Source organism: Capra hircus, chromosome 28 (genome assembly GCF_001704415.2).
Source record: "Capra hircus breed San Clemente chromosome 28, ASM170441v1, whole genome shotgun sequence".
Classification (NCBI taxonomy): domain Eukaryota; kingdom Metazoa; phylum Chordata; class Mammalia; order Artiodactyla; family Bovidae; genus Capra; species Capra hircus.
In genome coordinates, this window is record NC_030835.1 from 29294303 (window position 1) to 29312682 (window position 18380).

The window sequence follows — 18380 nt, forward strand, 5'->3', positions numbered from 1 at the left end:
ATCTGAAGGATCCAGATGGACCTCATGGACCCCATGGCTGTAAAACACATGGGAACCTCAAAAGAGATTAGAACCCATGCAAAACCATGCAGAACTGAGGGCAGTCCATCTCCCCAGGACCAAGCTGTTTCTCATCTCTCCTTCTCTGTGCTCATCTCCTTCTTTCTTTGGATGATCCATAGTTTCAGCCCACCATTCATAAATAAGCTACACAGGCCATCTTTACATCACTGCCTGGTTCAGCTACTTTAAGAGAAAACAGTTTTGAAGTCCTGATTCCAAATTCCTGGGACAGACTATTTCACAGGTTGGCTTAGTCATGTGTTCACCTCGGGATCGTCAGGGAACTGAGGGAAAGGAGTATTAATGTGCCTGGAGGATTCTTCTTACCATTCATGTTCTCCTTCTTGGGTGTTACTGTCTCAGCAAGCACTTCCCCACCCACCCAAAATGTGCCCCTTGCCCAAGACTTTCCCTGTCATGATTATTTCATGGCATTTGATCTTGAACTACTTGTTTTTTGTTGTTTTGCTCCCATTAAAATGTTAGCTTTGTGGCATAAGGAAATATTCATTTTATTAAGTCCTATAATTCCAGGGCCTAATATAGTGCTTTGCTTAGTAGGCACTCAATATATACATGTTGAATGAATACACAGATGGGCAGACATAAAAGATGCTCCTATATCTTGCAGAGGCTGTCCTATGAATATTTTTAATGAGTAATGAAACCATAGATTCCAGGCTTCTCTGGGAGTTATTTTTTCCTATGTGTGTATTTGACTCTCTTATTTGGTAAATCATATGTTTCACTGCTTTCTGTTTTAAATACAATTTGCCAGCTTTAAATTGCTTATGGTTTTATTAATTTAATTTTCACAGCAACCACTCTGGGTAAGGAAGTCAAGAATCATTTTATTTGGTGGAAGCATTAACTGGGATACTGGAGAATTTTGTACTTTGTTCTAAGCCAAAAACCTAGTAGATTATGGATCTCACTATAGAACCCAGGCCTTCTGGTTCCTATGCCTGGGTTAATTTCAGTAATATCTAGCTCCTAGTATTCATTATTTGGCATTAAGAAGGAACTTTCAGTTCAAACCCAGAAGTGCTTTTTCTTAATAAGATATAGCAAGGGATCATGTTAACAACAACAACAAAAAAACAATGGTATGGCATATACCTTAAAATTCTTATGGAGTCATTTTTGTATATATGAAATTTCTAATAGAGACATATTTTCATAAACCTCTATTTCAATGTGATGTCAGTCTCACTGAGACGCTTCAGTTGTGAAGGGTTCATTTCTTGTTTGCATCGGTAGCCTGCTTTATGTTCCCCTTGGTTATGGATCTCTGAAGATGTAATACCAGAGAACAAATGCTATGACGCTGGCATCCGTCTGCATTTAGCTTTTGCAGCTACTCATTCACTTGGGTTAACAGAGAGATTGCAGGGTGCTGTGTGAAGGAGACTTCATGGATACAGACTGGGTTGGTTAAATGTATATAACCAATAATAATAAACTCTAAATTGAAATGTGCTTGCAAAATATATCTACTAGAAATTGTTTCAATAACTATAATACAGAGATTATCATTTTAAACATACTACTCTTTTTTGAGAAGGTGTAAAAATAGGAGGTCAAACCAGTCAGTTCTAAAGGAAGTCAACCCTGAATATTCACTGGAAGGGCTAATGCCGAAGCCGAAGCTCCAATACTTTGGCCACCTGATGCAAAGAGCCGACTCACTGGAAAAGACCCTGATGCTGGGAAAGATTGAAGGCTGGAGGAGAAGGGGACAACAGAGGATGAGATGGTTGGACGCCATCACTGACTCAATGGACGTGAGTTTGAGCAAACTCCAGGGGATGGTGAAGGACAGGGAAGCCTGGGGTGCTACATGCAGTCCACGGAGTCGCAAAGAGTCGGACAACACTAAGCAACTGAACAACAAAATAATAGTTACAATGAACTATGGGTCTCGTGAGCAGTAAATGTACATTTACTACTTTCTATATGGAGGAGATTGGAAGTTTTAAATGTACAAGGAAAATTCCATTGAAAGAATATCTGCATACATAACAGTGTATGTTAAATGCATATGAACATTCCTTTGTATCTGCCGCAGTGTCTAGCAGATTTCATAGCATGTAGAATAGACTGTGGATATTTTGTTAAGTGATTAAGTAAATGAATGGCTAAATAATTGACCAAACTTCCAAGCAGAGTGATTAAAGCAAAATTTTAAGAGACAATGTGGGGGCCAGAAGATGAGTATTCCAGGCATAGGGAATTAACATGAGTAATGATTTCCTCTTCCAAGGAAACAAAAGATAACAAACATTACCGTGAGGAGCTGGTTGTTCAGAATCGTGTACGCTAGGTTACAGGACAAGTCCAGCGTACAAGACTTTTCTTAAATGGTAGATAGTAGGTTGTTTTTAATTGGAATTCTGTAAATTTCCCCTTATCTGTTATTCTTATTCACCACAGAACCTTTGCTTTGCCCTATTCAATTTCAATCATCGTCCTGAAATATCTACTCTACTTTTAAAACCAACTGTCAAAGGACATGTGACCCAACCCACATATGAAGCCATGATTAGCCTCATGGTTAAAGAATAACACAAAATTACGTATAACCATGTTTGACCTGCTCAGAGTAAAATGGCATTTCTCTGAAAGTGGTTTTGATGAGCTTAGAGTCCTTAGTGTTATTTAAAAAAGAGGTTTAGAATTTATTCATTTTGATATTACATTTTAAATTTATTCCTTTGTAAGAATGACTCATCATGAATCACACATTATAGGAGCATCTTAGTCATTGTACACAAATGAAATTGTGACATGAAAGAAAATGAAATGTCACCTTGTTTGTTCCATGATGTTAAGTGTGGCTTACAAGTCATATTTTATTTGAGATTATGTTAATATGGCTGATGAAATTACAGAATTTCATCATATTTTAAACAATCAATTATGAAACTGTTTACTTCTATATGTAATGATTTCAATAATATTTATTTCATTTGAGCAATAATTTATTTTCTTAATATAGAAAGTTGTAAGTACACTTTGTAAATTTCAAAAGCAAACTTCTTTTGACCAATGACAATTATATATATATATGATAATTATATATATTGAAATATATATATTATTGGAATTATATATATGTGTATTAAGATTGGCTGACTAACCTGGTGGGTTATATCACAGAAACTTTACTCAGCACCATCACTTATTCTATTTTTGTGTGCCTGAGAGAGATTCCTATGTGGCAATTTGTTGTTGTTGTTGTTCACTCACTGAGTCATGTCAGACTATTTTCAACCCCATGGACTGCAGAAAGCCAGGCTTCCCTGTCCTTCACCATCTCCTGGAGTTTGCTCAAACTCATGTCTATTGAGTTGGTGATGCCGTTTAACCATTTCATCCTCTGTCGTCCGCTTCTCCTCCCTCCTTCAATCTTTCCCAGCATCAGGGATTTTTCCAGTGAGCTGACTGTTTGCATCAAGTGGCCAAAGAATTGAGCTTCAGCTTCAGCTTAGTCCTTCCAATGAATATTCAGGGTTGCTTTCCTTTGAGATTGACTGGTTTGATCTCATTGAAGTCTAAGGGACTCTCAGGAGTCTTCTGCAGCACCACAGTTTGAAAGCATCAATTCTTTGGTGCTCACCTTTCTTATAGTCCAACTCTCATATCTTTACATGACTACTGGAAAAACCATAGGTTTGACTATACGGAACTTTGTTGGCAAAGTGATGTCTCTGCTTTTTAATATCCTGTCTAGGTTTGTCACTTCTTCCAAGGAGCAAGCATCTTTTAATTTCAAGGCTGCAGTCACCATCCACAGTGATTTTGGAGCCCCCCCACCCCACCTCCACAAATAACATCTGTCACAGTTTCCATTGTTTCCCTATCTATTTACCATGAAGTGATGGGACTTGATGCCACGATCTTTGTTTTTTTAAGCTAGCTTTTTCACTGTCCTCTTTCACCTTCATCAAGAGGCTTTTTAGTTCCTCTTTGCATTCTGCCGTTAGAGTGGTATCATCTGCATTTCTGAGATTGTCGATTATTCTCCTAGCAATCTTGATTCCAACTTGTGGTTCTTCCAGTCTGTCATTTCTCATGATATGCTCTGCATAAAAGTTATATAAGCAGTGACATTATACAGCCTTAAATACTCCTTTTTCGAACGAGTATGTTATTTCATGTCCAGTTCTAACTGTTGCTTTTTGACCTGCATACAGGTTTCTCAGGGGACAGGTAAGGTGGTCTGGTATTCCCATCTCTTGAAAAGTTTTCCACAGTTTGTTGTGATCCACACAGACAAAGGCAATTTGAGATTCTCAATTGAGGATGATCTCCATTGTTCTCTTTAAAAGTACTTTTATATCATAATCTTAAAGTAATTAGTATATTCAAGAGATACATGGAAAATCTAAAACTCCATTTGCATTGCATTAAACTGCTGAATTAACATGTCACTTAAAAATTTTTCCCCAAATCTTATATCAATGCTTAAAAAAGCAGAACCTCTATGACAATGCTGTTTTAGAAAATAAGATAGCTATTTTTATTCTGCAAAATGACAGCCCCCTTTTGAAAACAAAACTCTTGTTTAGTTGAACGTGGAATTTAAAATCTTTTCCCCACATTTTCGTTTTTTACAAATCTTTCTACTGATATGTGATTTCTGTGTGTGCCATTTTCTTCCTGTGTAATTTTTCTTGAAGCAGAATGTCAGCATTAGTATTTTCTGACTCTTGCTGAGGCAGACATTTAGGTTAATGCTTCTACTGGCTTTGTTTCAGCCAACTGAGGAACTTTGATTGTAATTATTGGGATTACTTTAATTTAGAAGAGTGCCAATCCCTTTTTGTGAGCTTGATTTACTCTTGCATAAATCAAATGAAAAGTTCTTATGGCCAGCAGACCTACTTGGTTCTTTAATTCTCAGATGCACTATTATTTCAAGAAGAAGAAACTGGAAGAAAGGAGACATGATTTATCATTAGAGAAGGTGCATTCTGTTGTGGAGATGTCTGTTAACAGTTGACCTGCAGTTAGTGGTTTGGAAGCTTCTTGCTTACCTTTCCTTCCAAGGCAGAAGTGGCCATTTTTTGTTGTTTATATAATTCATCTTTTTTAAATTTAATTTTTATTTTATATTGGAGTATAGTTGATTTATAATGTTGTGTTAGTTTCAGGTGAACAGCAAAGTGATTCAGTTATACATATACCCATTCTTTTTCTGATTCTTTCCCCGTATAGATTATTTTAGAATAGTGAGTCTGAGTTCTCTGTGCTATACAGTAGGTCCCTGTTGATTATCCTTTGTTTAAATATATAGTAGTGTATATATGTTAATGGCATGAAAAGAGCTCAGAAAAAGGAATTTTGTGCATAAACTTATTTTGAGTATATTATTGGATATTCAGAAAAGAATATCTCTTTCTTTACATAAAAATCATTTTAGAAACTTGCCTATTAAGTGAGGGAAATGAGGGAACATTTTTGTGTTTAGCTTGTAGACTTCGATTTGAAAGAAGTTTTGAAGGAGGAAGCAGATGAGCTGCAGGCGGTATTTGTCTCTTTTGCTATTGCATCACTGTCATAGTACATGGCTTTCTCAATTTTTCATGCATATTTTTGAAATTTTTGCATTATTCTGCACAACAGACATTCTGGAGTTTAATAGAAGGGATGCAGGCTATTGCGTCTTTAGAATAAGTTTGCTAAGTTTTTCATCAACAGTTATGAAAGTATCTGTGATTAGGAATTTGACAGAAAATAATTATATGGGTTTTACTATATTTAAGAAGAGACAGAAATACTGAGTACGTGAATTCCTGAAAAATGACATAATCAGCTTAATAAAACTAGTGTTTGGTCATTCCTAACCTAACAAGGACACAAGTCCTTTGTAAATATACTTATAACAATACAGAATTATTTCCTTTTGTTGTGATTTCTAGTGGCTATCCTCAAGATGAAAATAATTTGATTGTTATTGAAAGCTTGAATTTAAACAATGAATAGTTATTTCCAAAGTACATATTATGATTGCTTTGGCTGGAGGTTTCAAATAGGTACTTTGCCAATACCCAGAATATTCTTTCTCAAAGATTATTTCATTATCCCACATGTAAGGAGCCTCTTTAGACATATTTTCCTATTTGCCTCCTCCCCTGAAAAAAAATTTAATATGATTATATTCTGTATGACAATCTGTGCTTTCTGTAGAAAAATAATGCATGATATCTAAAATTGTTTCATTCCCTGCCCCCTAACCAATGTTTTCCCTGGATGGAGGGTGGAGATTGAGGATTCAAGGTCCAGAGTGAATTCCATTCAGCTCTACATGAGTTAAGACCAATATCAAGCCAAGAAATTAAGGCCCCTTTTCTTTATTGCTAAGTAAAGTGAAAGATGGGCTTTTCCGGGTAGCTCAGTGGTAAAGAATCCACCTGCCAAGCAGGAGATTGTAGGCTCCATTCCTGGGTCAGGAAGATCCCCAGGAGAAGGAAGTAGCAACCCACTCCAGTATTCTTGCCTGGGAAATCCCATGGACAGAGGAGCCTGGTGGGCTTCAGTCCATAGTGTTACAGAGTCGGACACTCCTTAGCCACTAAAGAACCAAGTGAAGGATACATAGTTTCCTCACTGATAACATTAGGCTATGATGTCATGTTATTCCACTACATAGAGCTAATTTGTATTTGCAAATTGTGATTCAAAAGAAAAAGAATGATGTTCTCTTCAGATGAAGCAGCTTCCAGAGCCTTCTGAAGTAAAGCGAGCCTATGCCCAGAGAGGACTGATTTGGCTGGACATCACTGAATCAGAAATTTCAGATGACCTTATTTTTTTCCACTGCTAATAAACTAGAGAAATGGACAGTAAGGAATTTTCCAGTCAGGACTTGGCTCACGTAGTTTATTAATTTAATATCTGGGCTGGATCTAAAAGCCCACTGGCACTGAGTAATGATGAAGCTGCAAACATCAGAGGAAAAGGTTTCATTGTTTTAAAAATGACAAATACAGTGATTTCAGGTCATCAGCCTATTGTTGTTCAGTCACTAAGTCATGTCTGACTCTTGGCGGCCCCATGGACTGTAGCACTCCAGGCTTCATCCTTCACTATCTTCTGGGGTTTGCTCAAACTCATGTTCATTGAGTCAATGATGCCATCCAACCATTTCATCCTCTGTCGCTGCCTTCTCCTCTTGCTCTTCAAATTTCCCAGCACCAGGGTCTTTTCCAATGAGATAATTAACCTCCATTCCGGTGGTAAGGCTTAGTGGTTTGATGAAAAGAAAAATGTGTCTCAAGGTAGTAGCAGCTTTGCAGCCCCAGCTCCAGTGAGCACAGCTGGCCTCTGCAGTTGTGTGGATATTCACCCAGCTGTGATGAAATTGGGTTTGGTTTTGAGACTCTGTGAAGGCTTAACTGTGGAGGCTGTTTGACACTGGTTGATCCTGCTGATGTTCTTTTGAGTTTGTTCCTGGCTGAAAGGCTAGAGAAATATTTCTGCATCTTACAGCCTTGGGACTTTTGTTATAAGCCAGTGGTTCACCAATTGTGCTTAATAAGAGACATGTATTTTCCCCATACTTGAAGACAGGAAGTTGTCATTTTAACTGTTACACCTGGCTAATGACTATGATTCCAGACTAATTACAGTTTTCTCACATATACTAATAGCTCTAATTTAGAATTTTTTTAATAATCACAGGTAGAACTGACAAGCTTTTGAGAAATGGAAACTTTGTACCATATATCCCCTGGAGGAAATAAAGGTTGTTGCATATATAATGCCCTGATCTACTGTAATGAGATATTATTATTTTTATTTATTTTAAAATTTTATTATGGGCCTTTCCAGGTAGTGCTAGTTGTAAAGAACCTTCTTGTCACTGCAGGAGATGTAAGAGACATGGGTTCTATCCCTGGATCTACCTCCAGGAAGGTCCCCTGGAGGAGGGCATGGCAAACCACTCCAATATTCTTGCCTGGAGAATCCCATGGACAGAGGAGCCTGGCAGACTTACAGAATCAGACATGACTGAAGTGACTTAGCATGCACACATATTTTATTATTAAGATTTTTCTTCAGTGTGCCTAATTTTTATACATAGGACTCAATCAATTTCAAGTAGTAAGCAAATATACATCTTGAAGACTTCTTGGTATTGGTATTGCAGTTTAGAACATCCATTTATCTTTTATTGTAGAGTCGGCCCTTGACCTTTGCAAATTGAACAGCAGAGTTCTAGCATTTCCCAAGTTACCTTGAGTAATCTGTAATTTTCCTAAGACATCAATGTGTTTGGAGTTCTAGAAGGTAGGTAGGCAGAAGCAAGTGACTTGGTGAGCAATCCACTCAGGATTTAGCATCCGTGGCACTGAAATTGCCCTGTATTCCTGTTGCTTCCACATGTGGAGAAAATTATATGCAGGAGGGATCCTTGAACTTGGGGAGCGATATGTCCCTGACTCTTCTGGTTGTATAAATCAGCATGTTCTTGTAATTGTTGCTACTGTTTTGGAATATTAGAGCAGTGATTGTTTCTACCAACTGGAGACTCTAATATGGCCTTCTTGAGAATCACGTCCATAGTGATGACAGAAAAATAAAAATTGGAAAAAGAAACCCACTGGAATGAGGCTTGAAATAAAACAATAAGAACAAAAAACTCTTAATTTCTCATTGATTATTTTCATATATGAAGTGTTGTAAGAAGAAATCTTGATATTTGAATGAACGATAGAATGGTTTTTAAGTCTTGTCTTTCTGGCAACTAGATAAAGTCAAGTGGCATAAGGTGGCTTGAGAACAATCCATGTCCTTCTCCCCAGTTTTCTTCCCCATCAAGTAATCTTTTTACATTACAAATTTGCCTTTGGGGAGAATTCCCAGGTGGTCCAGTGGTTAGGACTCGGCACTTCCACTGCTGGGGCCTGGGTTCAGTCCCAGGTTGGGAAACTAAGATCTCACAAGCTGTGTGGTAGGACCAAATAATAATAATAATAATAACAACAACAACAACAACCTTTGGAGTATAAAACAACTGTTTCCTAAATATAATTCAGGCCAGCTCAAGACAAAAATTACATGCATTACAAATAGTCGGGTCAGAAATGAATTCGGTTTTACCCTGTACTTAGTTCCTCCCTCACCTCTCACACTCAGCCGCTTTTTGCAGTGTCACTGATGCATCCTCCAAAACCCAAAGAAATATCTTCTTCTTAACCCCACCTCCCAGGGCACTACTAGGTCATAATATCCCCTCGCTTTATCTTTTGTTTCTGAGAAGCACTCACTGATATGTGTGGGAGTGCCTTAGTGGCTTAGACAAGGCAAGCGCCTGGGCTCGGCTGCAGGGGAGCACCCTCCCTGGAGGAGAAACGGGCTCTCATTGTCCACTGGGAGCTGCTGAGCGTCTTTGCGGTGGCGGCTCATTGCTTCTTCAGCTGGAAAATGGTCGGCTCTTCCTGCATCACACAGATCTAGTTTCAGTTCAGTGGCTCAGTCGTGTCCGACTCTTTGCACCCCCATGGACTGCAGCACGCCAGGTTTCCATCTCCATCACCAGCTCTCAGGGCTTACTCAAATTCATGTCCATCAAGTCAGTGATGCCATCCAACCATCTCATCCCCTGTTATCTCTTTCTCCTCCCTCCTTCAATCTTTCCCAGCATCAGGGTCTTTTCCAAGGAGTCAGTTCTTCACATCAGGTAGTCAAAGTATTGGAGTTTCAGCTTCAGCATCAGTCCTTCCAATGAATATTTAGGACTGATTTCCTTTAGGATGGACTGGTTGGATTTCCTTGCAGTCCAAGGGACTCTCAAGAGTCTTCTCCAGCACCACAGTTTGAAAGTGTCAGTTCTTCAGTGCTCAGCCTTCTTTATGGTCCAACTCTCACTTCCACACATGACTCCTGGAAAAACCATTGCTTTGACTAGACAGACCTTTGTTGGCAAAGTAATGTCTGCTTTTTACTATGTTGTCTAGGTTGGTCATAACTTTTCTTCCAAGGAGCAAGCATCTTTTAGTTTCATGGCCACAGTCACCATCTGCCATGATTTTGGAGCCCCAAAATATAGTCTTTCACTGTTTCCCCATCTATTTGCCATGAAGTGATGGCACCTGAGCCACGATCTTAGTTTTCTGAATGTTGAGTTTTAAGCCAACTTTTTCACTCTCCTCTTTCATTTCATCATGAGGCTCTTTAGTTCTTCTTCACTTTCTGCCATAAGGGTGGTATCATCTGCATATCTGAGGTTATTGATATTTCTCCCAGCAATCTTGATTCCAGCTTGTGCTTTATCCAGCCCAGCATTTTGCATGATGTACTCAGCATATAAGTTAAATAAGCAGGGTGTCAGTAAATTTAATCAATCTTAGTCACTCCTTCATTTACATAGCCAGGGAGCCCCAGTGTGACCTAGGCCTGGCGCTACCTCCTTTTGGTCTCACAGCCCAGTTCAGATTGGGCAGCAAGGTTGTCAGACAGGACGGGTAGGAGATGTCCTCATCAGAACAGTACTTACCATCCTTTAGCCTTCAGAGACCAACTCTACATGCAAAAATGTTGGAGGAACATTTAAAGATATTAAATTGGATTCCTACATATTACACTTTTTGTTGTTCAGTTGCCCAGTTTTGTCCAACTGTTTCTGACTCCTTGGACTGCAGCGCACCAGGCCCCCCTGTCCCTCACCATCTCCTGAAGTTTGCCCAAGGTCATGTCCATTGCACTTTTTACTGTATGAATTTTCTGCTGGTTGAGAAAAATTGTTTGTATCCCTCACTCAGCTTTCTTACACACTCCTGAGGGTACTTGTTAAATATTTAGCCACACCTCTTATTAATTACCTTTATCAGGTGTACCTTTTTAAAATAACACAATGTAATCTCCTTAGCTCAAAGTTCTGACTCACACCTATACTCATAAAATTTTGTATCTTCAATTAGCAAAAGTTATTATATGTGGTAACCATATTTGGCAGCATGTTTGGAAAGGCATGTAGCATCCAAGCTGAGAACCAGTGGACCATAGAAGGTGTTTTCCAAGTGTTTGTACTAACAACTACAGCAGCAATATCAGCCATAATACACAACAGCCATAATATCACTCGGACCTTGTTAGACATGTAGGTTATCAGCCCATCTTCCCCATTCTACTGAATGGGAAACTGGAGCTGGGATAATGCAATCTGTGTTTTAACAAGCCCTCCAAGTCATTCTGATGGATGCTGAAGTTTAAGATCCGTTGTACAACATTAATTATTACCACACATGCTCAACTGAGAAGCTTAACTAATGGCAAGAAGCAGGTATAGGACTGAGTTTCTTTCTGCTGCCATATGCAAATTCATTGCAGTGAAACATTTGGCTTATCACAGTAGACTTTGGTTTTAGGAAGTGATTCTTAGGCTCTGGTTGTGTGTCAGAGTCAGGCTTTTAAATGATGCACATTCTTGGGTTTCATCTTGGATATTGTTATTGAGTCTGTAACAATAAGGCCCAGGAACCTGTTTTAAATAACCTGTCCAGGTGGGTCCACAGCCAGTCAGTGAATTGTTTGTGAATCAGTGATTCTAGACCTGTGCTTTGAGAGGTCATTAACATCACGTGGCACATTTCTGTAGGCAGGTCCCTAGCCCAGCTTCCAGGAAGTCCTCTCCATCAGGTCCGGGATGGGACCAAGAATCTGCTTTTCTAACAGGCTCTGGGTGATGCTGGTTCTTGCCCTCAGCACTGATCTAAAATGCTGCGGTGATGACTTTTGAGCTCTTAAATAGATGGCAGACTTATTTACATGAGCTCACCTCCTCTGGCAGACAGCCAGTGATTTTTCTTAGTAAACTGTGTATCTTCCAGAGAGATTTATGTTTATGCAGGCATACATATATCAGTGTTCATATACCGAACCTTCTTTTTAAAAATTTTATTATTTATTGTTTTTGGCTGCACTACGCAGCATGTGGAGTCTTAGTTTCCTGACCAGGGATCGAACCCTCGCTCTCTGCAGTGGAAGCCTGGAGTCTTAACCACTGACTGCCAGGCAGGTCCCGCTAAGCCTTCTTTTTTAATTAAAATGCTAACCCTCACTGCTCTGTACCTTTTTTTTTTTTTTTTTAACCAAAGTAATATATTGTGGAATCTTCCCATTTTAATACCTGGAGGACTCCCGGTTCTTTGTGTGCAGCTGTGTAGTGCTCATCATTTGCTTGTCCCATAATCTGTTTAAACAGTCTCCTCCTGATGGGTGTAATTGAGTTTCCAGACATGGTGTCCACAAATAAACCACAGAGCAGACACCCAAAGTCCCAAAACCTCATGCTTAAGCAAATTGCCTTATATTCTCCATTAGCTCCTCAAGAGATCACTTTCTGGCATTGTTCCATAATTATATTCTCATTGATTCTGAGTAAAGAAGAACAAAAGTTTAGTTTTGATCTGTGTGAAATATAACTTTTTAAAATTCCCATTGAAATCTTGGACAAAGAGTTCTAATGGGTAAGGAAGGGTGGGGAGTAAGAGTTACTGTGAACACCTTGGTGGCCAAGCCTCTGACTAACATGGTCTTAAACTCAGTCATTAAGAGGCAGCATTCTGCTGGGTGCCGTCATGTGTTTTCACAGAAGTAGCATCTGGCTCAGAGAAATTAAGGTTTATAGACAGTAAATAGTGGCACTAAGGTGTTAGCTTAGTAAAGGTATTATTTCACTTCTTATTGGTTCTAGCACCCTGCGTTTTTCCCTCATGAATATCTTCAGTTTAAGGACGTGTGTGAAAATGTGGGGGTTCAAAGCCCAGATCCAGCTCTCCCTATCTGCACGGACTCTGCTTCTTCCTTAGAAGGGCTCATTCTAGGCTGATGTCAATGAGGCACCTAAGGCACAAAGTTCACGGAGATCCTCTCAGAGCCGTGCGCTCGTGCCCTGTATACTTCATCCCTTTACTCTAGTCAGAACCTGTGCGTTAGTGTTCTTGTGTAGAAAATGGGGATAAAAATAATGACTTTCTCAGTTTTTTTTGGGGGGGGGGGTTGAGGATTAATGAAATTGGGGATTAACATAATTTACATGCATAAAAATACTTAAAACAGTACTTGCCTCACAGTAAGTTCTAGTTCAAGTGAATTATAATTAAAGTTTAGTTTCTTTATTATTCACTTACATAGAACAGTCATAATCCTGCTTAAAGAAATGGAACTCTGAAAGCTAACTCTTTTTTTTTAGGAGAACAAAAGAATACTTTATGGCTTTTTATGAGCTTTCTTTTATGACCTGACTTGAATAAGAAGATGCTGACATCTCCTTTTAAGTCATCATCTTCTAAAGTTCTCCCAACAGCAGCCACTCTTGGGAGGCCACTGGGTGCTTAAGGTTGGCGGCTGTCTTAGGGATAGGGCCTGGATGGTGGGGCTCTGGCAAAGGTTGACCTGCACAAAGGGGTCAGGCCAGGGGCAGGCTTCCTTGTGACTCAGCTTTTCTTTTCCTCCCCTTCAGAGGCAGGAGGTGGGAGTGGGGGAATCCCAGCTCTAATGCCAGCTTCTATTCAGTTCCTTTTGAGCATTCCCTCCTACCCACGCTTCCTCCCACTCATATCTCAAAATATTAATGCCTGAGACAGAAAATGAATTCTGAGGCTTTTAAGTAAAGACTTCAAAAATGTCTGTCATGTATCTTTCTATATTTGTAAATTGTTTAAAATGTAGCAGAGCTGGTGTTTGTATATAGATTGGTGATGATGTCTAACAGCTATATCGTCACATCTATGATATAGGCCAGTGCTTCACAAGAACCAAGGCAATCATGATTAAAAGCTGATCAACTAATATTTTTATGGCTTAATTTGTTTCTTTAATAATGAATGTGCCATCAGACAACATGAGTCAATAAATATGGGTTAGGGCTTTGCCATTTTTTGCTTTAGAAGGAGGAATATGAACTCTGCACTGTATGTTTATAGGTACATACCCTGGTGTGTATGCCTAAGTAGCCCATATATCACCCATTTTTATTTTCAAAATTAAGTGGTATTGATGAAGCCTCCATCAATTTGTGGAGGTGGTGCATGGAGTATCCATTTGTGACTCTTCCACCGTGTGCATCTGGGAAGATAGTGCTTTAGCTCCTGATTGCACTCTCCTCCTGTTTATGGTTAGGCATTTAAGAACATTCTGTGATCCAGAGTTCAGAGCCTTTGGAAGCCTTTGCTGGAGAATGCACTGCACACTGGGCTGGCCTGAGATTGTTGTTTTTAGTGTTCCACAGACAAGTTTTCTCTCACCCTTGTTGTCTACCACTAGTTTAGCTCGGAAGAGCAGCAGCTTCTGCGTTCCCCTGTGAATAGGTCTTTGCTTGCTGTGATAGCATGGTGCTCTTGTGAGCATCCTTGGTGGGCTGGTAGTTTGCAATCATTTGTGGTGATGGTGGACCTGTCTTATCTTTCACAGATGGCTGAAATGTGAAACTCATGAAAATGTCCACATTGTATTAGAATCTTGGCATGAGTATAAATGTTAATGGCAACCATCCCTGTTCTTTAGGCCAGGGTGTCCCCACTATTTTGATCATTCAGTCCATTAGTGAAAAAACAGTCCGTTCACTCAGGGTATGACAGTGCTTCTCAAAGGCGATGTTTTTGCATGCCTGGGGAACAATTGACAGCATCTGGAGACATTTTGTTTATTACAACTGAGGAGGGGAATGTATTACTGATATCTAGTGGGTAGAGGCCAGGGATGCTTCTAAACATACTGGATGCATAGGACACCCCCAACCCCCAAACAAAGAACTGTGTCACCTCAAATGTCAATAATGCTGAGACTGAGCAGCCCTAATATATAAATTGAACCATAGGAAATTGCACATAATTTCTAACTATACATATTAGAGTGAACCATATGAAATGCTGATGTTCTCTCAGTTTTTATTTATAGAAATGGTAGTTTCATACATTTCAGCATAATTTGTGTAATTATAGATTGTATAAATTAACTATTCTACCAATGAATATTTACATTATAAAATTCACAAAATAGGCTCTTTTAGAGTCTATGACAATAAATATAGTTTTAGCATTTTTGTATTTTGTATCCCTGTGGATCATTTTGCACATACCCCTTTTGGAAAGTACTGCTCTAGACTGTAGTTTAATCTGGAGTTTGGTGTGATGGCCATTGATTTACTAGGCTAGACTCTCTTATAGTGTGTTCTTTCGTGTGTGTAGGGTTCTTCATGGTATCTGGGGTAACTAGCTGCTGTTTGTAGGGTTCGGTTCAGTTCAGTTGAGTCACTCAGTCATGTCTGACTCTGCGACCCCATGGACTGCAGCACAAGCTTCCCTGTCCATCACCAACTCCCGGAGCTTGCTCAAACTCATGTCCATCGAGTCAATGATGCCATCCAACCGTCTCATCCTCTGTCGTCTCCTTCTCCTTCTGCCTTCAGTCTTTCTCAGCATCAGGGTCTTTCCCAGTGAGTCAGTTCTTTGCATCAGGTGATCAAACTGTTGGAGTTTCAACTTCAGCATCAGTCCTTCCAATGAATCTTCAGGACTGATTTCCTTTAGGATTGACTGGTTGGATTTCCTTGCAGTCCAAGGGACTCTCAAGAGTCTTCTCCAACACCAACTTTCGAAAGCATCAGTTCTGTAGAAATCTGGATCTGATCTTCTTTGCCACCTGAATTAGGGCTGCTCCTCCTTGCAAAGCTGAGACATTGAGTATCCATTTATATTGCATTTGAAGAGGGAGTTTAGCAGGCAGAAATGACACTCTGACATCCACCGCGTGGGGAACTGATCCCCTGCAGTGACCTTCTGCAGTCTCTCTTCTCTGGGTCCTCAGTACGTAGCACGCACGGCAGCTCAATAAGTGCTCTTTGGAATGAACTCCAGAGGACATTCTGCTTGAATGAAGGAGGACTTTGAATTCAAGTGAGGAGAGTCTTTTCTCTTAATAACATCCCCTGAAAAAAAAAAATCTGATATTCCCAAGTTTCTTATTTTTAGGGAGGTTTATATGCTATTTTTACTTTGTTGGTTTATGAAGTGGTATTTATTAAGAACTCATTTGGGTGTGGGTGTTTCTGAACTTCTCTTTTGTATTCTTGTCCGAAATGAATATGGATTAGTAAAAACAAAAGACATCTCCCTGCATATGGTGGCATAGTGTGCCCTGATCTTGTGAAGCATGTTGGAGAAATTCAGTGCTATCATCTTGGCACTCAAGCACTGGATAAATGTTAGACTTCCCCTAGAGAGCTTTTAAAAATACAGATTCATGACCTGGGAGAGGTTCTTAACATCAGTATTTTTTAAACAGTCCTCAGATGACTCTAGCTTTCAATCAGAGCTGAGACCACTGATTGAGAAGTTAAATATAAAACATTTGTTTCCTGTGTCTTTTTAAAAATATAATTTACTATCTAGCACTTTATGTGAAAGTCTTTAATATCTATATTTAATTGGGAAAACCCCACAAGATATGGATATATAGTATATGCAGATTGTATGTATATACAGAGTATATATATATATATACTCATATGTATACACACACATATATGAGATAGACAATGACACATACATATATTAGGAAAGAATTTATGGAGAGATGTACCAAAATTTTTAGTACTTATCCCTTGGGTGGGATTTCGAGTTTGGTGTCGAAAGGAGACTCACTAATTGTCCAGTTTACATTCTTTTCCCCCAAGAGCACATTAAAAAAAGAACAAAAACAACAGATGGAACCCTACCAATCCTCACTCTTTATTTCTTCATGGGAGTCTTTTTCTAAATACTGCATTGTAGGTCTCTCATTCTGTTGGCACTGCACTGACATCACTTCTTTGGAAATTTGTTGAAGAGAATATTAAATTTTCATTGGGGAAAAGCTGGTTAGCTCTCTCCTAACAACCACTTCAGCAAGATTCTGATGTATTCTTAAAACAACGCCTTTTTTGTTTCAGATTCTTTATGGGTAAGCATATTATATGAAAGAACTGTTTTATCACAATGGTCTGGAATAATCACTACTGACATTTTTATGAGTCACAGCAAAATTCAAATAATGTCTGTGCGATGGAATGCACAATAAAAGGGACTCAAACGTATAGAATCAGAGTGTCAGGAATAGTGTTCCATATTATAGTTCCTCCACTGAGATGGATATCATCTTTAAAGTTACTGCTGATTTCGCTGTTCCAATAACATTGATGAAATCATTCTGGGGAATCCTGCCTTACAATCCTCTGAGAACAGTCGATTAAATGCATATATTGTATAGTGAGGAAACTCAAGAGTTTACAAAGTGCTTCTCATTTTCCTGTTACTCTATGTAGAAAGATGAATGTATTTGATTTTGCTGCAAGGATTCTGTTAACTAAGGAAGGTTTACAAGTGAAAAAATACCATCATGATGGGGAATTCTTTCATGGCTGACTTGTTTCATGTGGTCATGAGGAATCAGAGTTTCTGACAAAGTGCCATATAACCTGGGCTAGCTCACATAGGTTATCTGTGCTTTTTAAGATTCAGATAACCTTTTCTTGCATCCTCTGAAGTGGCTGAATCAAGGGCCTTGTTTTCCTTGATCCAGCACCAAACAGTCTGGTCCAGTTCCTTTTTGTACAATGTTATAGATGTCACATCTGCGTAGAATAATGAAACTGACAATGATGAGTGTTCTGGATGGGCTCAGTCATTTACAAGACATTATACCCTTTGCTCCTCACAGAAACACTGAAAAAGGATTGGAAGTTCCAAGGGCAGAACCCATGTCTCAAATGTTGACAACCAGTGCAGTTCTGTGCACACAGTAGGCTTTCAGGAAGCATTCAACATCTCTTTCCAAAGATGCCTAATACTGAGTCCTTTCAACATCATGCTCTTTCTCTTTAAAAAGGTGCTAATTTCTTCAGTGGGCTTCCCTGTGGCTCAGTGGCAAACAATTCACCTGCCAATACAGGAGACGCAGGTTTGATCCCTAGGTTGGGAAGATGCCCTGGAGAAGGAATTGGCAACCTACTCTACTATCTGGTACTATTATCTGGGAAATCCCATGGACAGAGGAGCCTGGTGGGCTACAGTCCATGGTACTGCAAGAGTCATTCATGACATAGTGACTAAACAACTGATTCTTAAACCTTTCTAGCTTTTGTCTATTATTGAAACGATGAGTAGTGGTCTTCCCTGGTGTCCTTGGAGTTCTATCAATAAATAAGGTTTGCATGGATTTTCTGACTTGCTGAAGGACAACTGTGGTTATTAATACTGGGAATCTAATTTGAAATTTTTACATGGTTTCTAGGAGTGAAGATGATAAAATACTATCTTTTTTCAAGATAG

The 18380-nt window shown here is 39.2% G+C and overlaps 1 protein-coding gene and 1 non-coding gene across 2 annotated transcripts in view; both read left to right on the top strand.

Moving 5' to 3' along the window:
* ANK3 (ankyrin 3) overlaps nucleotides 1-18380 on the top strand; it is a 750492-nt gene that overhangs the window by 210377 nt on the left and 521735 nt on the right. The gene's annotated exons all lie outside the window — the stretch shown is intronic.
* On the top strand, nucleotides 8929-8999 carry TRNAG-UCC. Its single transcript has one exon. It is a non-coding gene; the product is annotated as a tRNA-Gly (tRNA).